Source organism: Anastrepha obliqua, chromosome 5, assembly GCF_027943255.1.
Source record: "Anastrepha obliqua isolate idAnaObli1 chromosome 5, idAnaObli1_1.0, whole genome shotgun sequence".
Classification (NCBI taxonomy): domain Eukaryota; kingdom Metazoa; phylum Arthropoda; class Insecta; order Diptera; family Tephritidae; genus Anastrepha; species Anastrepha obliqua.
In genome coordinates this window covers 39,749,694-39,776,408 of record NC_072896.1, presented here as the reverse complement: position 1 = coordinate 39,776,408, position 26,715 = coordinate 39,749,694, and the positions used below count along the sequence as shown (strand labels likewise).

General features: G+C 36.6%; 1 protein-coding gene across 1 annotated transcript in view; it reads left to right on the top strand.

The window, feature by feature from the left end:
• Positions 1-12,013: 12,013 nt before the first annotated feature.
• LOC129247091 (dual oxidase) overlaps positions 12,014-26,715 on the top strand; it is an 82,836-nt gene continuing 68,134 nt past the window's right edge. The window contains exon 1 of the mRNA XM_054886012.1: positions 12,014-12,164. The gene's annotated coding sequence lies outside the window, so the exon portion shown is untranslated. The remainder of the gene's footprint in view (positions 12,165-26,715) is intronic.

Below are 26,715 nucleotides of genomic sequence, written 5' to 3'. Positions count from 1 at the left end.
GATTTTACCAAATTCCGGGCCGGAGAAGTCGTAAAAACTGGCACAAGCATGTTAAAAGGATGCCAGCTAACCAACTGGCCATGGTGGCAATGGATGGAATGTTGCAAGCAAATTAAATAAAACAAGAGAAGAACAAGAACTCATATTCGAAAATATTGAGCTATGCATGCTTTGATTATATTGATTCAATATTAAAAATAAATTTTATTTCAAAAATCTACTAACTAAAAAAAATGTTATACTATAACTTCACGGAATTAATTGCGGACGAATTTCGTTGTTTATGATCGCCATAAGTTACAGTTTTAACTCCAAAAACACCCTATTCATCCACTCATTTTCTTAATAAATGTATAGATAAGACAATCTTTTCGAATCCTAGGAAATTATGTTCAATTGTTCCTATTCATAAATCAGGAGATCGTGGACCCATCGTGAAACGAAGTACTTTTTCGAAGCAATTTGATTTCCTATATTATTTACTATTCTTATGAATAAACTGTCTGGCTTCGAAATTAAAGGAACGATCTCAACATTTTTCAATAGAGAATTATTTTAACTGGCAGAACGCTTTTTGTAAAAATGGGTGTCGAGAAATCGACCGTAATAGTAAACGCGCGGTCTGGCATACATCAGAGGACTCACAGCGTTCTACTGTTTGTGTGTAATTTTTATTAAGGATTAACCAATTAATTTTTCTAACGCGAAATGTTTAATGTTCGCGGGCGTTATGAAGTTGTTTTTGGGAACCCTTATCGTGACTGACTGTAGTAATTTTCAAACGGACCTTGAACATTTTCACTCCTGGTGCACAGTGAATATTCACATCTAAATCCTCAGAAATGTGGTATTGTGTCATATTCTGGGAAGACTAGTTCTTATACTTTCAATTTCACCTTGGATGTCAAGATATTGAAAAAAAGGACTTGGGATGCTTTTCTATTCGAAATTAATTTTTGTGGAGCATGTGACCATATTGCGCCTAAACCATTTTCAATGATTGGGTTTATCCGTGGGAGCTCCGATGATTTCTATGATTCAATGACTTTAAAAGCGTTTCGTTTGGAGTGCAGTCTGCTAGACTATTTTTTTATAATTTGGAACTGATTCATAGAAAATAGAAAGATTGCACTGAATTTTTACTAAGTTTGCATTATCGAAATAGTTGTCCCATTTATTTGGGTAGGCGTAAACTGTTGTACTTACGGAGCTTATCTGATAGAAGAAGTTACTTTTCAATAAAGTTTACATACAATGTTTTAGTAGACTGTAGAAAAATTTACGATTTGCCAAACCTCCAGTGCCCTAAATGTGAACTGAAGCAGGACAGAATTTTTACGGTCGCGTTACATAAATCTAATTATAAAGGGTGGTTAGGTTTCAAGGGCCGGTGTTGATTTTGAATAAAATACAATTTTTTTAGGAAATTATTGTCATTTCTCTTTATTATGATAATATTGTTATAGCTCAATTGCGTATGTAACAAAGTATTGGCCAAATGGGCTCCGCGGCCTCGGCGGCACACCTCCATCCGATGGTCAAAATTTTCGATGACGCTGAGGCATAATTGAGGTTCTATGCCGTTAATGTGCCGAATTATCTCATTCTTTAGTTCTTGAATTGTTGCTGGCTTATCGACGTACACCTTTTCTTGTAGTTGACGTTTAGGTGTGGTTCACATTCAACATCGGCCCTTGAAATTTAACCACCCGACAATGCAACAAGTCGAAATTTAAATTTTAATTTAAAAATAGTACATTTAACTTCAAATTGAATTTATTTAAAATGTTTACCTAATCTAGTGGTCTGTAAGAACCCCTAGCGAAGAATAAATAAATAAATACACAAGTTTCCTTTTTTCAATTTTTAAATAACCATTAAATTCTCATAAAAAAATGAATTTGGTACAAAATGTTCTTACATCGATATTATTTAATCTCTTTTAATTTCACACACGCCGAAAAAATTATACCCAATTTACCTTATCAATTACCCTTTATTCAAGCCAAGATTAACAAAATTTAACACTATGAAAATAAAGAAAAAATGTTATGAATAAAAAAAAAATTTAACGTTTGTTTTTTTTAATTTTTTTTCTTAAACGTAAAAAATAGCATTAAAAATGGCATCGTTTCAATTCCGCTGATAAAGATTTTCAGCATTTATATTCAGGTCTGCTAAGCTTAGATTTGGATAAATGTTTTTCATAATAATTTTAAATAATCTTATTTGTATTTATATTTATCTTATCGAATTTAGGTGATATTTTCAAGTCTAAAGATGTAATAAGTTTAAAAATTTCTTTGAAAAACCGAAACTCTTTGGTGTGGCCTCTTAATGTACACATATCCTCATATATTAAAAATGTAAGTATGTATCGAGGTAGTTTATGTAGATGACGTCTTAATATTTTCAAGCTGTTGGCTGCCAAAACGACCGCCTACCATTTGCTTCCTGCTTACATTTCGCATAATGCAGCACATAGCATTCGCACCATCAACAACTATAAGTGCTGAAAAATATGCACACATTCGCTAACAAAACACACGTACAAACACCGCCCTCGGATCAACCGCAATTTGACAAATGCTACTATTAGACCTCAAAGAGCACCCAATCAATCAAACGAGATCTACAACAACAAGTGCACATTTTTACGAATTCAAGAGTAAGAGCTAAAGTCAAACTGTAGTCAAAGATCCATAACCAACGTCAAAGTCAAGTCAATCAGTTTGGGCTTGAGTATTTGCCTTTTTTCGTTTTTTCCAGTTCGCAAAAAAAGCCTGATTGGTCTCTCTTGATCTGACGTTTAATCAATTCACTCAGCTAAGTGTTGGGAGCGCAGCGCCTCGATTAAGACTACCTGCGGTTTGGCGATTGAGCATTTTCACTCAATACTTTTATGCAAGTGCATATGTATGGATGTTACAATGAACAGCTGGTGCGGCTAATTTACAACTTACAGAAGCTTCTGTCAATGAGTTTTGCATTCAGGATTTTTTTTTGCATTATTTGCCAAATGGTAAAACATATTCATTTATAACCGCGGAATCCGAATCATTCCGATTAAAAAGAGAAATCGATTAAGCCGTGTCTGCCCATGGCCGTCTCTTTTACCATTCAAACGCTAACTCAGATATTTCAACAAATTTTGGTGCTCACTTTATTTTTGGTAAAAGGTAAGAAAACTGTTATATTAAATGGACAATTTCAGTGAAGATGTCTACTTAACTCGAACTGAAAAGTGACTGCTTAATTTATTCCTTCTGCTCAAAAACGCCCTGAAAACAAAAATACATATTTTATTCACTTCAATTTAATCTCACAGGCTTCTTCTGCGATTTCTTCTTTATAGTCCCTGTTCCTTTCCACTTGTTGTAGCTAGATTCATAAAAATAGGAAAAAGCCATGGGGAATCATGTCAGGTGGGTACGGAGCTTTCGGAATGGTGCTATTTTGTTTAGGTCAATCGGCCACGTACAATATGAGATAGATCTTTAATGCTCAAAATATCCTCTCAATTTAGAAAATGTTGTTGTCTGTATGATATCTCAAATGCATTTCCAAATGCAATAATACTTAAAAATTAAAAACTATGAAACCTATCATGCGATTCATCCAGGCGATTGTGCTCGAGGTGGTAGTGCAACAATAATATAAAGCTACGTCAAGCACTTCGAAGGAGAAAAAGTTTCTGATGATGAATTCCAAGCTACAGCATTAACCGTTAATGAAGATCATTTATTGCACTATACAGCCCCGAAAGGTACCAGACTAAATTTGAGTAATAAGGGTTTTCCAATAATAGGTGTTATTTTGATATTCCTAGAAAAATGCTATTTATTAATATAAATGATCGGATGTTTATTTCATTATAAAGAGGAAGGTATGCCGTTAATAGTGGAAAATAACATGAGGCAAATGACCACCAGGAACACGCTTACAGGACAATATCCAATTCATGAAATCTTCCATAACCGAATTGCAACGTAGTTTCCCTATGTCCTCGATAACCTCACGAATTCCATCTTTGAGGTCTTGATTCGACCCTGGGCTGTTGGCGTAGACCTTCCCTTTCACGTGGTCACAAAGAAAACAGTCACAAGGTGTTACATCACAAGATCTCGGTGACCAATTGTGACCACCTCTTCGAGAGATAACACGGCCCGTAAACTTTACCCGTAAAAGATCAATGGTTTCGTTGTATGTGTGGCACGTAGCGCCGTCTTGTTGAAAATAAACGCTGTCCAGATCAATACCATCCAATTCCGGCCATAAAAACTCGTTAATCATCTCTCCTGTTTAACACCTAACACCTGTCATTGGAAAACCCTTTATTATAAACTATTAAAAAAATATATATAATAGATGCATCATGGGTGAAGACTCTAACGCTAAAAACGTACACTGGGACTCAAGACCTGACAACACAACTTGCTGGATGTGATGCGGTCATAAGATGAAAACCAACGTACTGGCCAACTGATTTAAAAAAATGCCTGACCTAATTGGTTTCTTCATCTATACTAATATTATAAAGAGGAAAACTTTGTTTGTTTGTTTGTTACGAATAGGCTCAAAAACTACTGGACCGATTTTAAAAATTCTTTCACCATTCGAAAGCTACATTATCCACGAGTAACATGGATTATATTTTATTTTGGAAATAGGGCTCGAGATATAGGTCAAAACGTGGACCCGGGTAACCTTCGGACGTGTATGTACAATATGGGTATCAAATGAAAGCTGTTGGTGAATGCTTTAGTACAGAGTATTTTTTATGCCGCTCCGTGACTGGGGTCTCGAGATATAGGTCAAAACGTGGACCCGGGTAACCTTCGGATGTGTATGTACAATATGGGTATCAAATTGAAGCTGTTGGTGAGTGCTTTAGTACAGAGTATTTTTCATGCCGCTCCGTGACTGGGGTCTCGAGATATAGTTCAAAACGTGGACCCGGGTAACCTTTGGTTGTGTATGTACAATATGGGTATCAAATGAAAGCTGTTGATAAGTGCTTTAATATGGGGTAATTTTCATACCTATTGATGACTAGGGTCTGGAAATATATGCCAAAACGTGGACCCGCCGTGTCTTTGCACCGAATTAAACCAAACTTACACACATTCTTAAGTAGATATTGAAGATGATTTCCGTATAGTTTGAATACCTATTGGTAGATAGGGTCTCGAGATATAGGTCAAAACGTGGACCCGGGTAACCTTCGGATGTGTATGTACAATATGGGTATCAAATGGAAGCTGTTGGTGAATGCTTTAGTTCAGAGTATTTTTCATGCCACTCCGTGACTAGGGTCTCGAGATAGAGACCAAAACGTGGAGCCTAGAATGTGTTTGTACAATATGGATATCAAATTGAAGCTGTTGGGGAATGCTTTAGTACAGAGTATTTTTCATGCCGCTCCGTGACTGGGGTCTCGAGATATAGGTCAAAACGTGGACCCGGGTAACCTTTGGTTGTGTATGTACAATATGGGTATCAAATGAAAGCTGTTGATAAGTGCTTTAATACGGGGTAATTTTCATACCTATTGATGACTAGGGTCTCGAAATATATGCCAAAACGTGGACCCGCCGTGTCTTTGCACCGAATTAAACCAAACTTACGCACATTGTTAAGTAAGTATTGAAAATGGGTTTCGTAAAGTTTGGTTGTAATTCGGAGCACTGGCAACGGGTACAGCGTTCTTTTGAACCAGCCATAATGTCGCTTACTTTTTTAACGCTTGGGGCGGAACTGAACTGTCAAATTGACAGTGTGAGTTACAATGGGTCTATATTTCTTTCTGATTTGGATGCCATAAGGAAAACACGTAAGTGCAACATGTAAAAATTGTTTGTGCATTTTTTTGGAGTGGATTTTGGAACAGTGAATAATTTCTTACGAAATTTGAGAATTTAATGTGAAATCCGAATGAAATTATGTGTTCGTGAAAAAAAAATTTTTTTCGTTTTTTTTTTTTGAAAAATATAAATGGATAATGGTTAAAAAAGCTCCAATGCTTAATAAAACATATAAATTGAAACGAAAAATTCATGGATGATCAGGAAAAAAGACGATTGTTTATTCATATGCGTTGATTTGACATTTAAAAACAATCTTCTTTTTTCCTGATTTTCAATTTATATTTTATATTTACTCAAAAACAAATAGAAAAACAAAAAATATTGTTTATGCCAAAGCGCTTGAATAAAGAATAAAGAAATAAATAATATGAAAACCATATATTTTCTGTTCTAAACCATATCTATTCTATTTTAGTGTGCCCAGCGAAGGGGGCCGGGTTTGCTAGTAGTTAACAAAATATATCGAAACTTTCTAGAAATTGAAGATACTTTTGTGATTATCTAAATTCAGAACCCTAACCAATATTTTCGTCTCTCAGCGAGCATATCATCTTTAAAGAACCTATGGACAAATTGAATAAGCGATTAACAGATTCAGATTACTTCAAGAAAATTTTAGAAAATTGCAAAAATAGTGAAGCACAAATAATCAAAGAGAAGCAATTGGATAATGCAGCTCAAAATTTTATGCCCAACGTGCAACTTGCCGCATGGAAAAGTACTTTAACTATTAAAAAAACCACAATCATTATACAATACTCAAAGGACATCAGAGATCTTATTTCACTGAAGAGTAAAGTACGCAGTAAGTGGCATAAAACAGGAGCACCAATAGATAAAACTAGGCTGAACAAAATGACCAAAGACCTTAGTCGGAAAATAAAGAATGAAGAAAATGATAATTTTTCTCGTCACTTGCATTCATTATCCAATGATCGTAATGACTTTAAAAAATGTGAAGCAACTTTGAAAGCCGAACTAACAAGAGACATTAAAATGCTAAAAATATTCCCCTGGCTTCGATCTAATCCCTACAGAAATACTCAAGTAGCTTCCCCCCAAAAGCAGCCAAACTCTTCTAACTTAATGAATGCATCTTTTAAGTTTCATTACGGTCCAGATTTCTGGAAAACTGCAGATGTTATTATGCTTCAAAAACCAGGTAAAACCTGTACAGGAGGTTTTATGGTATAGACGCATATCACTCCTACCCTTAGTCTCAAAGCTTTTAGAAAATGTGTTGATAAAGCGAATCAACAAAATAATAAAACAAAAAAAAATAATAATTCCAAATCATCAGTTTGGTTTTCGAAGTAAACACTCTACAATCGATCAGGGACACAGGATAACACACCAAATAAAAAAAGCACTCGAAAACAAAGAAGTACTATATTTTTTTTTTATGGAGGTTAAAATCAAAATGTCAGAAACATCGCCAAAGGTGCCGTCGCACCAGTGGTATGTGGGGCATGCTCCCACTAACACTATAACAACCCTCCTTATCGGCTGAATTCCACCCTGGGACCATGGTAACATTTCGTCAAGGTGGAGCCGCTTTTAAGTCTATTGACACAACAGGTACCAACGTCCAGGTTCCTCTCACATGGGGGTTATACGCTATCGATAGTATCCATTGCTTCCACTTCATAAGTGGCTCTGCAGCAAATGAAACATCGGAAAAGGTGTCGTAAGTATTACTGACATGTTGTAGTCTGATACTGTCTTGAGCACTAAGCTCAGGCGTCTGTGATTTGTCGTCAGTTCGTAGGCAGTCTACCTCCAGTCAAAAGCTGCTGCTGAATTCTTCGCTTAGCGTTGAAGATATAGCCCTATCATTGTTGCAAAATTTGTTGCTGCATTCCAGCAAGTATTTGATGCGATCATCTTGGTGATGAGATTTTCCGGGCCCAGAAGTGCTTCAAGCGTTAGGCGCTCCTCTCGGAAACGAACGCAGTAGAAGAATACGTGTTCCGTACTTTCTATCGCGTTGCTGCAGTTTGGGCAGAACGAGGTGTCCTTCAGTTTAAATCGATGGAGGTACTCCAAAAAACAACCGTGGCCACTCAGTATTTGAGTGAGATAGTAGTCGACGTCTCCGTGTTTCCTGGTCACCCATTGGCTAATATTTGAAATAAGCCTATGAGTCCAACGTCCGTTGATTAACGAATCTCATCTACATACTTTGCCTTTCTTCTAATGACGGCTTAACCCGTCGCCTGCAATAGAGACGGCTCAACTCCTTTGCCTGAATGTCGGCTGGTAGTTTGCTCGCAATAACGCCTATTGCGTCTCTCGAGACCGTTCTGTAGCCACAAGGCACCCATATTGCACTTTGTCATTATGTGGCAAAAAACTTTCATTTCATACTTATCTATGTATGTATGTAGATAACTCCAGTTGGCATCCAAATTTATTGTACACTTACAAAGTCTTTCAATGTCAGCTACAACCATATGATCATCTGTAAGCACATTCATACATACACGCAAACGTGTTAAAGTAAATGCTTACCCACCTAATATGCATTGTTTTTAAATAAAATCTGCTGGAATGCCCGATGCGGTCACCAGTTGAAATGCCACTGTCCATATGAACACACGAATTTATCCAACTTATTTACCCGAACATAATCACCTTTGGTTAGTTAATTATGTATGTTTGGTGTTATTTACTTCAAGGATACTCTGAAGTTTCTACTGTGGTAATTATAATTACGTTGCGTCTAATGCGAGAATTTTCGGCTGTCACTCAAACAGTCATTTAGTCACACAGTAAATTAATTATTTTATATCCAACCCACAGCTGGATGCCAAATGACGTATGAGAAGGCGTCTACACAAAATGCAGAAGAAAAAAATTAAAAATAAAAAATACTAAAGAGAGCTTAGAAAATGCAGTCATGCAGACGAGCAATGACACATTAAATGGTGGGGGAGTGCAAATGTGGATATCGGTTAAATTTCATGCGAAATACAAACTTGCACATACTCGTATATATACATATCCATGTCTGTATGAGAGCAAATGTGAGTCGTCATTTTACTCCTCGCGCGCCTAATCAGCTACGAACAGTGCATCAGTATAAAGAGAATATTTTATAAAATTTATATTTAAATTATATAAAATTCACAAATAATGGTGGCACTGCAAGATGGTACGTTATCATGGTGCATGGTGTGTTTTCTCACAAATTTTTTGGCGAATTCCTGCACGTAAACGTCTCATATTTCCCCAATAATAGTCCTTATTAACTATCTGACCTTCTGGCAAAAATTCGTGGTGTACAATACCCTTGTAGTCCATAAAAACCGTGAGCTTCACCTTCTTTTTTTGACTGAAAACCACGTTGTTTTTATGGTCTTGGTTCATTCGGAGCTCCCCACTACCTCGCCTGATATGTAAATTGTGTACCATACACATAAGCCCACGTACCCATACCTCTCGTCTCCAGTAATAATGCTTTTGATGAATGTTGGGTCGGACTCATCCTTGGGTATGATGTCTTTGCGGGTATCAATTCGGTCCCTTTTTTGAAAGAAATTTAAGTTCTTTCATTAACTACAATGCCCTGAACGGACCATAAGCAATTTTCAAGTTCTCTCCAAGCTCGCCAGCTCTCTGTTGATTAATTTGTGGTTATTAGTCAACTTTCCTTCTACTTTATATATTTTAGAGTATCATTACCGAAATAGTTTCCCAAAATTTCTAAAGTTTTAGTACCATTGAATATATTTTTAACAAAAACTCGTAGTGGCAAATTCCAATCCATTTACGGCAAGACGGCATGACTTTTACAAATGTCAATCAATGGTTAAAGAATTTTGGCAGGAATGTTATTCACAGATGTGGCAAACTAACAAAGAATAACTAACTCAAGTCAGTTGGCTTAGAGCGTCACCTGGCGGTTGTTGCAGAATTTTTTTATCCAGATGGAAATAATGTTTTCGAAAAGAAAGTTATCAAAATCAGCAACAAACTTCCAATAACATTTCTTTCAATTGTTTGTCTTGTTGTTGTTCTACAAATTGAGGTTTTACAGTTAATGTCGTATTCGAGCAACTGATGGTGCTTAGCAGAGCTTTCGCAGAAGGTATCGGGATGTACCAATATACGCAAATTAATTGTTTAATCATCAAAATTTATTTCGTCGCCTTCAAATCAAAGCACCTTTTAAACACGTTTGAAGAGATCTTCTTCAGCTCCTTCAGCGAATTCTGCTTAATGGCCCATATCGGCTAAAAGCGGCGGCGTCCGCGGAGTGGCAATTTAAGTTTTGGGAAAAGTGAAAAGTAACAGGGGCCAAATCCGGTGAATACGGTGGTTGTTCGATGATATTTGTCGAGTTCTTGGTCAAAGAAGTGTTCACAATATGAGCCTTGTGCAAGATCCATGAGTTTTCTTTCCACAAACTGGGCCATTTCCTACGCACATTCTCTCTTAACGTTCGCATTACTTCCAAATAACATTTTTTATTTACCGTAGAACCCTTTGGAACGAATTTCGAGTATTCAACACCATGCTAATCAAAGAAAACGAGTAGGTTGACTTTCATTTTTGACTGACTTTGACGTGGTGTTTTAGTTTCGGCTCATGTGGATAGCACCATTCAGCCGCCTGTTAACTGCTTTGCATGTCAAACTCATATACCCATCATCTCATCACCTATTATGATGCACTGGATAATCATTGGGGCCGAATTCACTTGCTCAAGCATGTCTTCAGCCACCTTCTTCCGTTGAATTTTTTTAAAGAAATTCAACTCTTGTGGAACGAGTCGAGCAGCCACGCGTCTTGGCGTCTCATGTCCAACTGATGGTGTAAAATGTTGCGAATTGATTCCTGAGACACGCTGAGGTCATAAACTACCTCCCTCAAATTTAAATGATGGTTTTCCAGTACCATTTAATTGATTTTGTCGACGTTTTCGTCCGTTGAAGACGTTGATGGGCAACCAGATCGGGGCAAATCTTCCACGACTTCTCGGTCCTCTGCAAAAGCTTTATACCACTCGTAGACCCATGTTTTTTGATAAAGCACACTCGCCATAGGCTTTCTGCAACATTTTCAACGATTCAGCATATGAAATCCCGTTCATAACAAAAGTAGACAAGTAGCGCCGTCCAACTAAACCCGAAGTTTGCCAACATCCAATTCTGCAATTTGCCACACAAAAAGAGCTCTCCATTGACTTTTAGTACGATACATAACACCAATTTTATTGCACTGCACTGTCTATGGTAAATGCCAACGAGATACGAAGCAAATAGCAAGAAAGTGACGTCGAAGTTGCTGCTGTTCGTGGCGGTTGATTGTGCCGAAGTAAATAAAAAAGAAAACTGCAATATAACACAGCGCAAAGCAATGATTACCAAATAAAAGTAAAATAAAATAAACTCAAGAAAATAAGCACAAAGAGTTACTACCAAATTTAACATTTACATTAGCAACAACTATTGTGCGCAACAATGACAATAATGATGCAGGTAACAGCGACAAGGAATGCAAAATGAAACGAATACAAATATGAAATGAAAAATACCGTCAACGTAGGCCACAAAACAAAAAAAAAAAAAACAAAGCAAAAAAATCGTAAGCTAGCAACCACAACAAAAGAGTTGGCAGTCAGAAAACAACAACACCAACACAACATAGCACCAGCAACAGTTGTATTAGCGACAACATTGGCGGCAATAAGAAACAAAAAGTAGCCAACAAGCGGAATCAGGCTACAACAACGACGACTAGCAGCTGGTAGCTCCAACACCGGTTCCACCAAACACATACGTAAGCATACACATGTACATATGTACGAACTCAGCTGTTAACAACAGCAGCAGAGCTATGTACCAGTGCATAAAAGCAACAATAACAATAAGACTAACTTAAATCGGCAACAACATGAATAACAAAGTAAGTATGTATGTTAGCACTCAAGTGGTAGAGCAAGTTAGCGCACTACGAGTATTCAGGTTGGAGACGACGACGACAAAAACTATGTCTTCGCGCCTGCTCACCCTCGCCTTTGTCTGCACTGGCCTTTGAAGCTGATGTGCAGTGGTGGTCGTTGTTTGTTTGGCACTTGCTTGGCACAACTTGACTGCTCGTTGTTCGTCGTGCTTATGGCTCAAAACGTAGTCATGGCTCAAAGCGATCTTCAGTGCTCGACGGACTCTTGGCGAATGTGGACGGTTTTGGGATAATCGGTAAAATCGTGTGGAGTAAAAGTGAAGTGAAAATAGCAATAACCCAAAGAGTGTATTTCGCATATTTTTGTTATTGCTTTCGCTGATATGAGAAGTGAGTGTGCGCGTATGAGTATTACGGATATTGTTGTGCGATATTAGCGGTGAACGAACGTACAAAAGTTTTGTGAAGCACAGGGATCGTAATTTGCTCTATAATATGCAAAACAACAAAAAAAAAAGAAAAGGAAAAAATATTACTTTTCATGCAATACGTGTAGATATTTTTAGCTATGCGCATGGATTGTAGCTGTGAAACCAAGACTTTGGATGAGGCCGTAACTGCGTACCAGCGAATTTGAAGAGCACGACATGCCCGCCAACTCAGTAACTGTAGTCGTGCTTTTCCTCTACCTCATTTTAAATTTGGAACATTGCATAGGAGGTTCAAGCTTAAAAAGAGCATCGATTTTATAGTGTTGGCGTTGATACGTGCTTCGTGCCGTCTGCCAATACACAATATTACCATACACGCGTATACATACATAAATGAGTGTTAAATATGTTGAAGAGCTTACTTCCTTATACAACTTAGAGCTTTTCTAATTTTATCTTACCTGGATAATGTAAAATTAAATTAATATTGAATTAAATTAAATAAAAAATTAATTTCAATTTCTTTTCGTTTCGTCGATGTCTCTTCTTCGCTCAATCATTTGAATGTACATATGTACGTAAAATACATACATACCTATTGATCCGCTTGTTTGACGAATCTGCATGAAAAGGTAGCAGCCGAATTGAGTGAGAGCAGTTTTTGCTTTTTCGCTTTGTCAACCATACCGCCAAAAAAAAACTCAAATATGCATGCTCACCCCCGCTACTACACTAACACCCTCTCGAACTTCCCAAAACTTGAAAAGCAGCTGTTGAGTAGCTTTATTTCATTTTTCTGTACACAAATGAAGACAACAATTTTCTCTTTGTGCGTCTTTCCTGTTCGCTTGCCATGAGTGCGATTTTTACACATGTGTGTGTTTGTGTTAGTATTGGTTTACTTTGCGGGTCGTTGGTCCCTCGCTGCGCTTGCCCAGCTAGCAACCCAGCTTAGCTGAACGCTGCGCTTGCGTGTTCGCAAACTTTTTTTAATATTTACTTTATTATGCTTGCATAACTTTTTTGATTTTTCCTTGAACATTTTTTCGTTGCAAAGACTTGCCATACCCCTCAAAATTATTCACTACAAACATCAGCAAGTGCTTAAAAATATAATTAAAAAATTATAAAGTTGTGGTTTTTTATTTAGTTTCTTCGACAGCAAACAATCATTGCGTAAAAAATTGTGTCGGAAGTTGCGGTGAGAAGAAATTATAAGTAATAACGCGTTTTGGAAGTAAGACAAGAGAGAGAATCGAAATGAAATGAGCTAAGAATAGTTTGCTGCGGAAAATAAAAAGAAAGCAAAAAAACTTAACAATTATGCAAATGAAAGATGTACCTAAGTATGTCCAAACATAAATTTGTACATACTAATACTTATGTATAATCAATTATAAATAAAAAGTATAAAAGCAACAAAAAAATTAACACGAAAAAATATTCTAACGTGACTTTGAAAAGCTAATTATAGATTATGTGTGAAATCTAAAAAAAAATAAAGGCTTTTCGTACAAAAATTGTAAATAATCATCGGATTCAAAGTGCATATTCCCCTGTATTTATTTGCTATATCACCATAGAAAGTTTTTAGAAATCCGTAAAAATTGATTAGAGCTGAAAATCATCTAACCTTTGTTGTGAAATTTCGCACGAAACTCAAGCTAAACCGCTGCTGTATTGAAAGTAGTGCATGTCAATAAGTGTTTTGAGTGAGTTATGGTAGTTGCTTTCTGGTATTTCTGCCTCAATTTAACGCCTTCATCGAATTCCTGAAGGCTAAAATACTAGTCAACAATACTACCTTCAACTTCTTTCTGAACTTCGTAACAGGGTGGTTTGGTGGTGCTAGACCCCGGGCACAAAACACCAATTAATAGAAAAAGGTTTTTTCTAATATCGGTAGCCCCTAGGCAGGCAATGGCAAACCTCCGAGCGTATTTTTACCAAAAAGAAAAAGCCCCTCCATTTGTGGAAAACATTAAGCCACGCACCACAAAATATGAACAGCAGCTCTGCAAACAAGTATGTAAGCGCCAATTATATACAGGGAGGGAACGGTATTTGCGGATGCCTTGATAGTAAATCAATTAGCTTTATTAGCTAACTTATTATATATCTATAAAATCATTCGATGCCATTTCCATTGGCTCCTCCTTGATCCGTGTCCGGCAATGCTTGCATGCCCGAATCAAATGCGTCTTATTCATAATGACCATAACGGTATTAATTGCAGCCTTCAGAGAAGAAATGGTGTTATAAGGAGGCTTATTGGTTTCACACTCATCTAGTGTCCATTCCCAGTAATCCAAAAGATTAAGGTCTGGCATTTTAAGCGGCCATAAGTTCGGTTTCATGTGATCATAGAAATTTTCCCCCATCCAATCTTGTGTCGTCAACGCTTTGGGCGAAACAGCAGAGTCTTGCTCAAAGATGTATGGACTGTCACTGCGTACAATTCAGAGTTTCTCTACTGTCCCTAGAGCCTAGATATATGAAGCAGAACTCACTCGGGTAAAAAAGTGTAGTGACATGACATGTCCTTTGTTACTCATAACACAACACCATAACAGTGGCTGGAAACTTCATGTGTATGGTAACAGGAGCCTGAATCCTCAGCAGAATTGAAACATAGGCATCTGTCATGTCTGCGGTTGCTCGTTTGGTCTTGGGGAAAATTTGTTTCGCCATAAAAAAGCTCTTTAACATATCATGCGCTTCAGGTTATTTCATTTAGTGCGCGTGTTTGCTTCGATATAAACTTTCTTCTGCGCATAAATTAGAATTTATACCGAATATATTTATGTATGAACAACCCGACGGATAAGCCCCTCAAAAACATTAAGCTCCCTCGCAAGAGCCCTTATTGATTTTGAAGTTTCACAGATAGGACAGTATCAACACATTCCACGTGCTTTTTTGCGTTTTGCATTAGATTCTGCATCGCCGCCTGATACTTACAATTCAACTCGAACCTTATGAATGAATGAATTGGCGCACTTTAGATAATTCGAGATTTCTAAATCGGTGTGATTTGCACATATAGCTACGACAACTGGATGTCTCTTCATTTATTGAGTTAAGTTGTAGTCCTGCATGTCTTATCTGAATGAAGAGCAAAAAGAAACGTAATGGGTGGGAGAAGTTATAGCCACATATAGTATATGAATGCTTTCAACTGTTGTACTATATACACCCTGTATATATAATATTACTTATACATATATGCACCCTTTAAGTAATGGAGTTAAAAGGAACAAGCATTGTGGGGACAGAGGTGCGGTGTATATTGACAGTAGTAATAAGTAAATATGTAAGAAACCACAATGAAAAGATTTACAATGCCAGCCTTATTACTTCGCATTCTGAACCCCTCTTTACTTCGACAGTTTGGTGTTGTCTGTGGATCACTATTTTTTCTAGTATGTGAGAGCATGTTTCAGAGAACATTTTTCAGTTGGTCGTAAGATTTTCTAAATTCGGCTTTTTGGTATATTTTTTTATTTACATGTATACAAGAATATTTGATGGGTAAACATGAATTTTTCTGGGTAAAAATATACGCACTTAATTACTTATGCATATATGTACATTACCTCTGACTCCTTAGCCGTTCTCCCTTCTGCAGCCATCAAAGCCACGGTTAGTAAATGGGTTACTAAAACCCACAAGCGCGCTTGGCAGGCTGAGAGAGGCTGCAGATGGACTAAACTGATGTTACCTGTCATGTCCGATCGACTGTCGCAAACCCTCCTGTCATTAAGCAGAAGGGACTGCAGACGGTTGGTTGGACTGATGACGGGCCACTTTCTGTGGGCGAAGCACATGGAAAGGGTGGGCATCTTAGACAGTGTACTCTGCCCAGTTTGTGAAGAGGAGGATGAGACGGCTGAGTACTTTCTGATCTGCTCAGATTTCTGCGGAGATGGGGTAGATTTAAAGAAAATTAATAGGGAATCCAAGTAAAGTACAATGGACTCAACTAAGGTCTGAGTGCTGCACTTGCTAGTTGTCCCGACACAAAAAACAAAAAAAAAATTATATATTTTGTATTTGATTTGTATGTCATTTAAAATTAGTTTCACCATTTCACTTCCAAGAGCTAAATATTTGCCATTGTTACAGTGGTCTTGCATTATTTGCGGTGATCATTTGCTGGTTCAAATTTATTTATTTTGCCATCCCACCCACTTTTCAAAGGTTAATGCAATATTAAAAATACATTTTTCATTTTTTTGAACTTTCTATGATTTACCACATCATTACAGCCAAGTGCCTCAATAGATTCGCAATCAAAGTTGGTCAACGGGTATTTTACTGTAATTACAAAAGCTTTTTTAAGATGTGAAATTTTTGAAGAAAAATCATTGCGAAATTGTGCAATTTCGGTTGAACATAAGCGCCATTTGTTATGAAAAATGAATAACATGATTTTGGCCTTGTTGCTGGGTTACTATGTGTTGGTTTGTATTTAACGAACATCCCTTGATTAACAAAAGATGTAGTGATTGTATTGATTTGAATAACGGATGTAGAAAAAAATCAAATTTATGCACACTAAAATTGAAGAAAATCATTTGGCACAGTTTACCTTTGTATTTATCAGCCTATTTATTGTATACAAAGTGCTTTTTCAATTTCGATGATAAAAAATCGAACCTTCGGCCTATGAGATGCAAAACTATAGGCTAGGGCGGCCGCATAAAGTGTACCAATAAGAACTAAGTATTTAAACGATTCACCTACAATTCCATTTATTTGCGCAAATAAAAATTTTTACATAAAGAGTTTTTCTAAAGACGCGCCTAGATGTTGTTCTAAAATAAAACTTTTAAAATAAAAAATGTAAAAATTTAGATTCTTTCACGTTTCACTATTTTTATTCAAAATACTGCTCTTAACAGTTGTATGTGAAAAATTACAGCATTTAAATGTGCACCATGAGCACATCTGCTGGTAAAATCCGCCAAAAAGTCAATTCATGAATGCCTAATTGTTTAGAAGGTCGAGATTTCGATTGTTGAAGGTAGTTCGGCAACACTGTGCTACAGCAGCAATATTTCCAACCGGCCGTCTGGTTTTTGATCAGTCTGCAAGTCCTTTTCTTACCCTCGGCAGAAGTAGTTTCTTGAAAATTTTTCAACAACCTTTAAATTTATTTCTTTAGTTAAGTCAATGGTAACAGCCTTACTGCCTAGATTTACATGGTAAAAAAACAAAAACTTTAAATCCAAAATCAAATAGATAGGCAAATAAACTGCCAAATAATAAGACACAATAAGTGACTTTAATAAAGGCCTTGGCATCACAAAATCAAGATCAAGACTTATAGGAAGCTAATTAAGCTCATCAAGCTCTTGTAAGATGGGCGAAAGTAAGGTAATTAGATCTGAGAACTTTAAAATAAAGTGGATTATTAGAGTGAAGTGCTCTATTAGGAACATTGAAACTTATTTGGCCGAGTACATCTGAACAGTCAATGGCTCTAGATATTATATCGTTTATAAACATTAAGCTTTCAACAAGTCGTCGCATCTCAAGTGATAAAATATTGATGTGCATGCTTATCTAGCGCTGTAGGATGGCAAGGGACTATCAAAGTGTAAAGGTTGAAGAGCAAAACATACAAGTTTGAGTTGAACTCCTTAAATTCTAAGTGAATGTGAGAAACACATTAGATTTCAGATAATGGAGGCATACTCCAACTTCGAACGGACTAAAGCATTATATAATATAAGACTTTTCTGGTGCATGGGTCTTTAAATCACTAGCGTAGCGTCACAAAAAAGCTAAGTTGGCATATGCCTCAGAATAAAAGAGTTAATATGGATAATGAACGTAAAAGACGAATCAAAACTCGTTTCCACGATAGTCGGTTCTACGTAACCGGAACGACCCGGATTTATATCCAGTCAAGGACTGTCATTTCAGCAGCATTACCCGTATAGGTATGGGGAATGCTTATGCTGCTACAACAACAACAACGATTCATTGACTGAGACAAGAGTTACATTTAAAACATAATAAGTTGACGAAAGGCTATTCGTAGACTTTGAAACCGTCATATGATAAAACTTACTAATATTAAGTCACAGTTGTTTTTTGCAGTTCTCAGTCATTCAAAAAATTCAAGTCTTCCTGTAATAACAATGTATCTGATAGAGAGGAGATTGTGAGAAAAAAATTCAAATCGTATGCATAGAGTAGATATTTCGAATAGATGAGAAACCAATCTTGTTTAATGAAAAGTATAAACAAGATAGGTCCAAGAATGCAACCGTGTGGTACTACAGATCTTACATAAATGTATGTATGGACTTTAGTATTCCCAATTTCAACAAATGAAATTCTATTTGACATATATGATTTCCGTCATAACAGGAAAGCCGAGTTGAAGCCTAGATTTTCAAGTTTCCAGAAGAGGATTTTGCGCGAGACCGTGTCAACTGCTTTCGAAAAATCGGTGTTTATTGTATCAACTTGAGACTTACTCTTAAACATTTACGGTTTTTATGTAGATATTCCATCAATGTCTTTTTTCAAAAAGAATGGTAAAGATGACATACCACTGATAATATCCTGTTCAGATAACGACAACGAGCCAAAGTCTATGGTTTTGTGTCATAGTTGGTGTTTTCGGAGTCCACGACATGATTGGATTAGAAAAAGTCAACAAAGAGGTTTACGGAGTCAGCCAAACTCTCTGAAAAGTGCCATTAAATTTCACTCTGGTTGAAGTATTAGAACATCCCTTTTTCGAATTGATGTATTTCCAGAAAATTTTTGGGTTTCCTTTTAACTCTATTTCGCACCGATAATATATATTTATTACACAAAAATTTCTATAATCTATGTATCTTTAAAGGCAATATTTGTAGTTTCCTCCCAGAGCTTAAAATATTTCTTTCTTCAGGATAGTTTACGTATTTTACCAGGCAGTAAAGAGAGATTTCGGCTAAATATTTCAAACTACTCATGCAAGAACACTTCAAAACATTTCGAAACATTTTTAGCATAGAAAGTTGACTTCCAATCCATTTCAGAAATTTGGCAGTTGAAAGAGTCAAAATTAGCATTTTTGAAGTTTTAATTATGCGCACGACAATTTCCCCAAAAAAAATCAAATTTTGTGACAAGCTTTCTTAAAGATCGATCATTTTCATAATAAGTTTCAATAATTTTAATGCGTTGTTCTATCGTGTAAAATTTCACAACTTCTTCTTCTTAATTGGCGCGATAACCGCTTACGCGATTTTGACCGAGTTAACCGTCGCCAGGTTGACACACCAAGTGAAGCCAAGTCTTTCTCCACCTGATCTTTCCAACGCAAAGGAGGCCTTACTCTTCCTCTGCTACCACCAGCTGGTACCGCATCGAAAACTTTCAAAGCCGGAACGTTTGTATCAGACGACATGACTCAGCCAGCGTGGCCGCTGGATCTCTATTTGCTGCGCTATGTCTATGTCGTCGTAAAGCTGATACAGCTCATCGTTCTATCGCCTGCGATATTCGCCGTTGCCAACGTGCAAATGTCCAAAAATCTTGAGCAGAATCTAGATGGCCAGGACGATTCTTCTACACATGGTTCAAGCAGCTCACAACATCCGGGATTAGCCCAAGTATTCTCTGGGTAGCTTCTGAACACCCGTTCGGGAGTGAGCCAACGTCAGAAGGCGAAGCATCCCAGAATAGCTAGTTATGCGCTGGGTTTGAGACCCGCCACTTAAAAATCCCTTCCAATGAAAAGATGTACAAATTTTTACAAATGCCTATTTGAAAAATCTTAAAGGTTGCACAAAAAAGTTACCGTTTAGAAATTACTCTGTACTGACATCTAAGCATCTCGTTTGAAAGGCCCTAACTAGATAATTATTTTTAGGTACAAGTTTCATCAGATAAGTATATTCTTAATGAGCTCAAAAGCATAATTCACAGAGACTTTAAAAAAAATAATTTTCACAGAGACTTTAAAATGCCAGATTCATACATGTCATACATACCTACGCACATGAATGACGACTACCTTTGTGAAACATTGCTAATTTTTTTCACTATTTATAATGCTTAATTTTCGCTAAACATCCATAAATTTTTTTAGTATTTGTCATTGTTTTTATATGTTGATTTATATATATATGTATGTCACCACTGCATTCCAACTTATAAGTGTATGTATGTATAAATATGTGCATATTTTCTAATTTTTTGTGGCTCAAACGTGTTGTGAATTTGGAACGTCACCAAACTCGCCACAAAAACATTTTTATTACTCATTTGACAATAAATAATCCATCATTTAGAGGCCTTCTTTGGATTCAAATACAACAAACAAAAAGACATATTTAGGTACTTTTTTTTGCGGGTATGGAAAATGTAATGAACTATCTACTAAGCCCATAACTAGTCCAAGTTTATGTATTCCTTAAGGTCAGCCATGCTTAATATATGGGGAGAAATATTGCTCGTTTTATTAATACCTTTTGCAATTTCTTGAATTGAAGCTTTGATATCGACGTTATATGCAAATACATATTTTCAAGGTATTTTTATGCAAATTGTGACTTGGTTTTCGAAAAGCTGTTTTTCTTTAACTGTGAACAACACTTTTGATCCATTTTTTGTTAACATGTCGTAAAAGCTACTATTTTTCGCGCTGCAATGTTTGCTTTTTCTCAGCCATAAACAAACTATGATACGAATAGCACAAAATTAAAATAAAATATACTTTCTCAAATGCCTTTGGCTTTTTACCACATAAAATTAAAAAAAAAATATGGATAACAAAAAGCTGATTATTGTGAAGCTACCGTCATAAAAATTATCACATTTTTACCGCAATAATAGGACAATTCACAGCACTAAAGTGAAATGATAAGGCGGCAACATTGCCATATATTTTTGGCACAGCTGTGACCAGTTTCTAATCCCATTAATGATAGAAAGTAAAATATATGGTAAATAAAATTACACTAAACATGGAAAGTTCAACCTTTCAAAGTAAAGCTAACAGAAGCAAGTTGTAGTTCTGCTATGCCTGCATTCGCTCCATATTTTAAACATTTTCTCATATTTATGAAAAATTCGGGTATTTTCTCTTATTATTATAAAATCTGTAAACGAAGACAGTTTATATACCTACACAGCTCCCCTAGGTATGGCTTACTAATGGGTCGAAATTAGAAGACGAGAATTGATGGGCCTAAATTCAAAAAATCGATTCCAATGAGTTTTTATCCAACAATCTGCCAGGCAGGAATACATGCCGTTGAGATATGTGTGGGGGTACGTCTTCACAGCAAAATAAGAGGAACCCACATTTAAATACTTTTAGCCTTATATCATCTGTAATCATCTGAAAAATAGTAAATGACAGTCTGAGCCTTTTTAACGCGTTACAGAACTTCAACACAGTATCACTAGGTTGGGTTCCTGGACATGAGGGAAATGAAATGGCTGGGCTGATCATGTCTCTACTTGGTCCTGAGTTTTTCGGTGGACTTACAAAAGACCACATTAACGAATTTCTCGGAAAGTGGGAGAAGAAGGAATTCGTTGAACACTAGCAAAATTCCATCTGCCAGCGTCACAATTCCTAACGCCGGGCAAAGGAATTTCTGATGAAAAATGGAAAAGTAGGTATAGGCTTACAGAATGACGAATTCTCAGATGAAGAAGATTTTCCACGTAAAAAAGCAGTCTCGCATGTTCTCAAATAAAAAGTATTGTTGGTATTAATTTAGATCAATTTGTGTGGCTTGAAGCTCAAAAATGCGTTTGAAAGATTTGAAATAAAACCAGTTTTTTTCTAACAAATATGCACCGAAATGGAATGAAAACGAAAACAAATATGTCGAATGGCACAAATGAAAAATTCCAAAAGCAGTTTGCTCAGACGGCCGCCGTAACCGAATGGGTTGGTGCGTGACTACCATTTGGAATTCATAGTGAGAACGTTGGTTCGAATCTGCCATAAAAAATATCTGAAAAATCTCCTCATAAAAAATATCTGCCGTTCAGAGTCGGCTTGAAACTGTAGGTCCCTCCATTTGTGGAACAACATCAAGACGCACACCACAAATACGAGAAGGAGCTCGGCCAAACACCCAAAAAGAGTATACGCACGAATTATATTTATATATATATAGTTTGCTCAGATAGTTGCTTCCGTATTGTAAGCTTTGTTTGTAAATATTTTTAGATACAAACCATTTTCGGGGCAATGACTTAAAATTAATTGTTTTTGTCAAATAATTTAAAAAATACAATAATTTATTAAAAATAATAGGTCTATCGATAAGTTCGTGCGGTTTTACAACAGATGGCGTAACTTGATTATTATTCCATCGATCCACATTTCCAAACATTCATTGGAGAGCTACTGTCGTAAGGCACAAACGTCAGTATAAGTTTTTTATTTGAAGCGTAAACAACAATATTTTTACCACACTTGAAAATGTCGAATTTCGTGCCAAATAATGTGTTTTTGCGGGGAATTTTTTAATATGAAGAAAAAAGCAGCCGAAAGTCATCGTATCTTGGTGGAAGTTTATGGTGAGCATGCTCTAGCTGAGCGAACGTGCCAGAAGTGGTTTGCACGCTTTAAAAGTGGTGATTTTGGCTTGGAAGACGAAGAACGCGAGGGTGCGCCGCCAAAGTTCATGGATACCGAATTGGAGGAATTGCTCGATCAAGATCCGGCTCAAACGCAAGAAGAGGTTGCAAAAACTTTGGGAGTTGATCAATCAACCATTTCCAAACGTTTAAAAGCCATGGGAATGATCCGAAAGGTAGGCCATTGGGTGCCGTATGAATTGAAGCCAAGAGACGTTGAACGCCGTTTTATGGCATGCGAACAACTGCTTCAACGGCACAAAAGAAAGGGTTTTTTGCATCGAATTGTGACTGGCGATGAAAAGTGGGTCCATTACGACAATCCAAAACGTCGGGCAACGTATGGATACCCTGGCCATGCTTCAACATCGACGTCGGCGCAGAATATTCATGGCCTGAAGGTTATGCTGTGTATCTGGTGGGACCAGCTGGGTGTTGTGTATTATGAGCTACTGAAACCGAATGAAACGATTACGGGGGATGTCTACCGACGACAATTGATGCGTTTGAGCCGAGCACTGCGAGAAAAACGGCCGCAATACGCCGATAGACACGACAAAGTTATTTTGCAACATGACAATGCTCGGCCACATGTTGCACAAGTGGTCAAAACATACTTAGAAACGCTCAAATGGGATGTCCTACCCCACCCGCCGTATAGTCCAGACCTTGCGCCATCCGATTACTATCTCTTCCGATCGATGCAACATGGCCTGGCTGACCAGCACTTCCGTAATTACGATGAAGTCAAAAAATGGATCGATTCGTGGATTGCGGCAAAACCGACCGAATTTTTCACAAAGGGAATCCGTGAATTGCCAGAAAGATGGGAAAAAGTAGTAGTAAGCGATGGACAATACTTTGAATATTAAATTTGTAACCATTTTACGTCAATACAGTTTCAAATTTCGAAAAAAAACCGCACGAACTTAAACATAGTCCTATTATTTTGTAATATTTTCGTATTAGTGATTATTGTATGAAGCGAAATAGAAAAAAAATCGAAAACTAAGTAATTTTTTTACGACTTTTCCAAAATTAATAAATAATAAAAGTCAAATGTTTTAATATGCGCTGTAACTATGGATTAAATATTGTTTATTTGTGTATATACTAAGAAATGAAACCTAAAAAATTCGGAAAAAACTACATGCCTCTATACCAAATTTACGAAAAAGAGCATTTTGCTCATTTTTCATTGGCTATTAAATAAAAAAGAATACAAATTATTTCTTTTAAATACGGAAAAACAAATACGAAAAGTGCATTTTTTCATAGGAATTCAGTGGTTATAAAAGAAAAAGTGAATAAGAATGGGGTGTTTCATATTTTTTAACCGTAGAAAAAATGTAGAAGAAACAAATTTGGATCACCCTAATACTATATAAGCACATATTGGGGTTTATGGCAATATAATTCATTTTATAAAGATGCTTTTTATAAACTTTTTAGCCACGCTTTTAAGCGCAGTAATAATATATTCTCGCGTCCATCAAACACTTAAATTTGATATCTTTTATGACATTCCTTAAATCAAATTGGTACCAAACGTTTAATCGCTAACAACACTCTAATAAAAACCAGTTTTTTATATCATATTTCATTCATACTAAATAGTTATTGCCCGGCGCATCGCTGCCGCGGAAAAACTAATTTTATTGGAAGAGTTATTTTGTTTTGTTATGACATATAATGAGTACCCTTGTTGGAATTTAATGATTTATTAATGGAATTTTATTCAAGTGCTTTATTTTTTATGTTTTTGGAATGCGTGGAATCTTCTAATTTAGATTTTTCATTAAGAATTGTTGCCTCCATGACATTCAACATCAGTTTCTTCACACCGACTCTTGTTCCATTACATAATCGTGGTGGTCTAATGTTACGCAATGTTGAAAATAATGCTTCTCCATCTTCTTCTTCTTCTTTGTCTTTTACTATAGGCTTTGCCTTTTATACATTTTATACATACTTGTACCCTATGATCAAAAAGTACCGGGAATGTTTAAATAAAACAAAACAGAGTTAAATTTCAGGCAAATTTATTTTATCTCCTTCAAAAGATTACCCGTCTGAAGCAACATACATGTGCCAACGTTTATCCCAGTCCTCCATGCACCCCTGATAGGCCGACCAAGGGATGGCCTTCAGCTCCTTCGACGCATTCTCTTTGATCTCTTCTATCGTTTAAAATCTCCTTCCTCGAAGTGGTAACTTCAACTTGCGAAACAAAAAGAAGTCGCGCGTGGCCATATCAGGTGAATACGGTGCTTGCACGATGATATTTACTTGGTGTTTGGTCAAATAATCCAGCACAATTTGGGTTCGGTGCGATGGCGCGTTATCATCATGCAAAATCCAAGAATTGTTTGCCCCCATATCCGGCCATTTTCGACATACAGCATCTCTCAAACGCTTCAAAACGGATAAATAATATTCTCTATTGACTGTTTGGCCTGATGGAAGGTACTCAAGGTGCACTACGCCTTGGCAATCGAAGAAAACAGTCAACATCACCTTCACTGAGCTTTTTGATCGTAGGGTATTTAAAGTGTTTTCTAATAAGAGGTCTTATTTTTATATTCAAAGAAAAATGATATTTTTTAATATAAATGATCGGATGTTTATTTCACTATAAAGAGGGAGGTATGCCGTTAATAGTGAAAAAAAAAAACAGGCAAATGACCACCACGACCACACTTACAGGACAATATCCTTTTCATGAAATTTTCCATAACCGAATTGCAAAGTGACTGCCCTATGTCCTCAATAACCTCACGAATTCTATCTTTGAGGTCTTGAATCGACCCTGGGCTGTTAGCGTAGACCTTCAGACCTTCTCTTTCACATGGCCCCAAAGAAAAAGTGACAAGGTGTTAAATCATAAGATCTGGGTGGCCAATTGTGATCATCTCTTCGAGAGATAGCACGGTCTGGAAACTTTTCCCGTAAAAGATCAATGGTTTCGTTGCTTATGTGGCACATAGCGCCGTCTTATTGATAATAAACGTTGTCCTGATCAATACCATCCAATTTCGGCCATAAAAAATCGTTAATCAGCACTCGATAGCGCAATCCAATTCAAAATAACACCTGTAATTGGAAAACCCTTTACATGGATGCAAAAATACTTTTTAATTTTTAGGGATATTACACATAAATTATTGTACATTCCTGTACAATATAATGCATAAATCTCAGATCATTGTTGTTATTGATTTTCTGCGTAGGTATATATCCAACTTTCTGCGCACCGTTTTGGTGGTCTTCCTGGTCGTCTTCTTGCTTCTGGTATCCCATCTCGAACTAATTTTATCAACCGATTGTTAAAGGCTCGTGACACATGTTCGATCTATGATCGTCTTCTAGCGCTTATGAATTTTACAATGTCGGTCACCCCTGTCTGTGCTCTTATCTCCTGGTTTCTTGTATGGTCGAGTCTAGTTTTTCCAGCTATGGCCGTATGAGTATGCATCTCGGTAGTCCGCAGCAATTGCTTCGTTTTTATGTCCTCTGCACGAGCGCAAGTCAATATCGGACTTACAATTGTTTTGTAGATTCGTGTTTTGTTTTCCATATTCATATATCACCCTGATATCCGTACACCGTTTGCGCATCTCTCTTGCACCTCTGTTATTTTATGTATATCAATTGCTAGATACATCTACACCCAAATATTTAACATGCATTACTTGTTCTACGCCAACTTGCATCTTTTAGGTTCTTTTGATATTACTAAAGATTTAGTTTTTCCAGTTGAAACTTCTATTTTGTATTTATCTTCGCAATCAGCTACCGAAACTGCGTAACAAATTATTGATATGTTTTCATTGTTCATTTTGTATCCAGCCAACTGCTTTACCTCTGAGATAATTTTATCCATAATAAGATTCAAAGGT